We start from the raw sequence: 4,848 nt of genomic DNA on the forward strand, positions 1-4,848 counted from the left end.
AGATGGCTAGTATGCTGTAAAAGGAGACCCGGGTTTGTAATTACAGTACTTCAAGTTCTGAAAAGTAACTGTCTGGGGTACATCAGACTAGCCTACACCCTCCCCGCTGTCTACAATGTTGAGTTTGTTCGGATCATGATGCAATGTTTCAAAAAATACATTGAAAGAAAAGCTTTCTGTCAGACATTGCATGAAGTGGTTAGATTGTTTGAAGACACACAATGAATTTCTCTACAGTTTGTCATTTTTACCAGTCACCCCACCAACTCTCTTACTCCGGACGTGAACTTTAACCCAGCGCTCTTTGGGTTTTCTGTTCGAGAGGCTTTCATGAATGGTGCTGTGTGCTTGCCTGAAGCCTGAATTGGAAAGAGCGGAGTAACTCAACATTGTCCAACCATCTTAAGTAATATGGCTAGTATGCTGCAAAAGGAGGCCCGGCTTTGTAATTACATAAAGTACCCGGACCAGCCAGGAACGTCTGCAGTTAACAGTAGGGTTTTGTTTCCCTGGCTGCTGTATCGGCATCATAGAACAAGACAGAGGTGTATCAGGTGACTTGGCGGGAGCCACAGAGGTGTATCAGGTGACCTGGCAGGAGCCACAGAGGTGTATCAGGTGACCTGGCAGGAGCCAAGGGGGGCAGGCGGAGGACTCTGCAGAATGCCAGCCAATGGGGTGAAGGCTGATGGCTTAATGAGATGGTGTGTGAGATGGACTGCCCTGGCATCCATACACCTGGCATCAACATAGGCCTGGAGGATATTGCTGTCCAGCAGAGAGCTTGGAAAGGGTAAGCTACATCGATTTTGACAGGCTTCTAATTTTCATTTTGTGATAATTACACAAGTGATACCATAATGTTACCACTGTTGTCATTAACTTTATTTGTTGAAATGTAGGCCTGGAACACTGGATAGTGTTCATTGTTTACTCATGAAGTATATATACACACATTGTTCCTGAAGCTAGCTGGCATGGTATCTGTCTAACAAATGACTTATTCATCAACCAGCCAACACAATGGAGACTACACACTGGCCACTGGTACTTGATCTCCAGAGAGCTGTGCACTGTTGAGGTCTGCTGTTCTCGCTTTTTCACCAACCATGTCATGTGTCCTACAATACATACAGTATACTGAATACAGTATGTATTTCCACTGTTCTACCAATACAAACATTTGGACAAAATAAATAGATGCAAAAGTCATGAAAAGTCTCAAAGAAATCATTATCAATACTAAATGGTATCTATGCAATGATAAATGATTAAACAAAGCCCTACCTTCCATAGTATAAAAATATATTAGAAACTTGTTTAGACTTACAATAATGAAGTGTTCTGGGTATAATTCAGGATTGTGAAACTTGACCACAATACCACAGAACCAAAAACAGTTTAAACTAGAGAGGGTACAATTTCTGGGGAAATTGTAGGGTGTGCTTGCTTGCGTGGGTTGCACAGCAGTCCGTTTTTTAATGACATTTTTACAACTGATATTTCTGTATATTTTATATAAAAATGCATAGGGCCTACTTATTATTTATAAAGATTACATAGATTTAAAAGCATCTTTTTTTGTTGCTCATTTACAACTGAAAATACGAGTGAAGTGTAGAATGAAATAGATCTTCTCATTTCCCCTGCAAAAGGCATCCTCATCGTTGAATCAAAACGAATAAATTTGGCAGACCGGTGTAAAAATTGACCTAATCTCTGTGACGTAAACGTCCTTTTAAGTTTTTCCCTTCTCGTGATATTTTAAGGCATTTAACCTACTCATATTGCATTCATTCATGAATAAAGAACCCCCTTTGAAGATTATTCTACAACGTTACCGGCAGTAGAAGATTGAATCGCGATTCAAACAGTACCATCTTCTAACTGAAAATATGCCCCCAAAAACGTAAATAAGCTTGACATTTATTTAGTGGAAAATCGCTTTCATAAAAAGCTCACTGGTAGCGATCATTGTCAGTAACGGTGCGTTTAACAACGCCAAGTGCGATATAGCCGTGTGGAGAAGCTGCCTCGGTAAATTGTACAGTACAGTACTAGACTACTGCTGTGTTCGTCTTGGTAGCGATTGCGTTGGTTGAATTTGATTTAACGTTCCGTTGTACGGTTTAGCCTGAAATTAATTATTTTCATGAACAGATTGACAAAGTTTAGGCTGTGGCAATGAAGTTAAGGTTAGTAGTTAGATAGACTTTTGATTTAAGTAAGGGGAGTGCCGAACATGTTCTGTCGCCGTTTGACTTCCTACAGTTGTGTAGATGTTTTTGTAGTGTCTCGCGTAGGCTACAGCGTTGCAGTGAGCAACACTGGTTTGAAACCACAGGTAATGATAATTTCACCCACAAATCGTTTACTTGTAATGTAATGTCATAATAAATCCTACAACGAAAATGTATTTATGAGGAATGTTTATTTTAACGATTGAAAACAGATGCATCATAGACCACTGTGTTGCCCGGGCAACAGAGGCTAATGTCATGATGCTAATACTTCAGTGACATAGTAGACTACTGTTTCCGAAAGTAGATGTACTTCCTTAATAAAATCAGCTTATATTGTACATTACACGTCACAATTGTGTGTCATATCACAAAGTAAAATTTGTAAATAGTTATCACCCTGGCCTCTTTGCTTGTGGCGTTTCTGCAGCTGCCTTGCAGTAAAGCAGTTAGCTTAGCTATCTCCCAGAAGTTAACGAGCTGCTAAACTAATGTTCTGCTAGAGGTAGTCACGCGAGTTTTCGTGACGTTGGTGACGTAAGTAGCGTCATTGACTGTGGCTAGCAAGTTAGCCACCGTTAGCTTCACTTTTCGCCACAAAAACTTAATTTCCACTTAAACCATGCAACGGAACGTAAATCCCAATAGAAGCAACTCAATCGCTACCAAGACGAACCTTTTGACACCGCCGTTGTGTATGTAGTCCAAATATTGACTGATCCTTAGAGGGGCGAAAATAAATAATAACTAAATATATATGTGAGAGAACAAAGGTTGTGCCCTTGCCGAAGGCAAAGCACACCCAATTACAGAAAAAAGCTATGAACATTTTCCATGAAAGCCTCATTTCCCCATAGTTTGAGTGTTTACATATTATTTGCCTAGAAACGGTTAATTCCCCGTCAGGTCATGGAATGGTGCAAGTGCACATGAGAGAGACAGGGAGAGAAAGGAAGAGAGAGAGAGAGAGAGAGAGAGAGAGAGAGAGAGGGAGAGAGGGAGGGAGTCAGAGAGGGAGCCAGAGAGGGAGTGAGAGAGAGGGAGGGAGAAAGACCTGTTCCAATCCTTCAGGTCATTCTGATCTTGATCTTGAGTTTACACACAAACAAACACACACACAAACACACACAATAATTTATGGGTGCGTTTAGATAGTATCTTATTCTGAGGACAGAGTGTTCCCCTGTGCTACACCTGAAAGAGAGCAAGTGAGAGCTCAGTTAATACATTACACAGAGCCTCCAGCTACCAACCAGGTTTTACGCCTGCAACTTACCGTACATGACCTTGTATTTGAGGTCAGTACAGACCACTCTCAAAGACAGCTTTCAAGAGTTTAATTTAGTATATATTAATATTTTTGAGGGTATGTGTGTGTGTGTGTGGGGGGGGGGGGGTACAGAAGGATGAACTGGGTTGATTTTATAGTGAAGTTAAACAGGGCAGATAGATCGAAAATGGAATGGTTTACTTAATGAAATGTGATGCACATACAGTTGGTGTCCTTAGGGACGGACATGTGACATGAGAACAGGGATCCCTGTCCGGAAGGGTTGGGAGGAGGACCTGCTGACACGAGCTGATTGGCCGAGAGATGGGAATTCTGAGGGTTTAGAGAAGCCAATCTTCACAGAGGCGTGTTATCCTTCTTCATGAAGTGCTGAGAAATGTTCATCTTTTCTCTACTAGGAATACTGTCCACTTCTGCTTGTGTAATGTTAGAGTGCAGGCTGCATTTATTAACTCGTAGTAACACACTTGTGCCATTCAAAGTTTTGACAGACACTTATAGGGTGCCGTAAATCTTGTAGGATATTGTTTACAATCTTTAAAACCTTAAAACAACGTATAACCGTCGTATAAACATTAACGTGAGTTTGTGTTATGTTTGGATGACTTAACTGTTATTGTTGTGAAAAAGATTAAAAGAAGCATTTAACAGCCTTGCAGCCTGTGTGTGAGTTATAAATAAAGTTGAACAGAATACATGTCACCAGAATGTTCCTTGTGTCTTTTAACATCCACTTGACAAGAATAAAACAGGTGGCTTCCAAGCACCTGGCCAGCTGCACAGATGTCCCTTGAGCAACTCTGGGAGGGGTAAAGCACTCACACACCACAAACTGTCATCCACTTTCTATCAGCATTCTGGTCACTGTCTGAGCTGTGTTCCCTAGTGCGTCACTCGTCATGTGACACATGCACACACACAGTCTATCTGGAGTGGCCACACATGTCTGCCCGGGAGATCTAGGTGATGCCCGCCGATGACATCAGTGTCGCACGAAGGGGGATAGCTCCTTTTGATTGGTTCTTATCTCTTCGGACCGAAGTTAAGAATAACTGGTCGTGAGTGTGTGATAAAGATGTGTGTCTTCGCAGTGTGGATCCAGTCATGACATTTGAACAGGGTTAGGGTTACGAGTGAGATACGTGGGGGATGAGAGAGAGAAGGGTTGGGAGGGTTATGAATGTTTGCGGTGACATTCTAGCACAGGCATTCAGGAGAACTGAGAGTCTGGAGGATGGCCAAAATGGAGCTGGACTTATTTTAATGTCAAGGGCACTTGATACATACAGTGCAAATTTAATAGAAGAACTATGAATT

At 41.6% G+C, this 4,848-nt stretch overlaps 1 long non-coding RNA gene across 1 annotated transcript; it reads left to right on the forward strand.

Annotated features, from left to right (window-relative positions):
* Positions 1–272: 272 nt before the first annotated feature.
* Positions 273–4,125, forward strand: LOC134007742 (uncharacterized). The gene is made up of 3 exons (XR_009928077.1): positions 273–545; positions 578–793; positions 3,737–4,125. It is a non-coding gene; the product is annotated as an uncharacterized LOC134007742 (long non-coding RNA).
* Positions 4,126–4,848: the final 723 nt, after the last annotated feature.

The sequence above is a fragment of the Osmerus eperlanus genome, chromosome 21, assembly GCF_963692335.1.
Source record: "Osmerus eperlanus chromosome 21, fOsmEpe2.1, whole genome shotgun sequence".
Lineage (NCBI taxonomy): Eukaryota > Metazoa > Chordata > Actinopteri > Osmeriformes > Osmeridae > Osmerus > Osmerus eperlanus.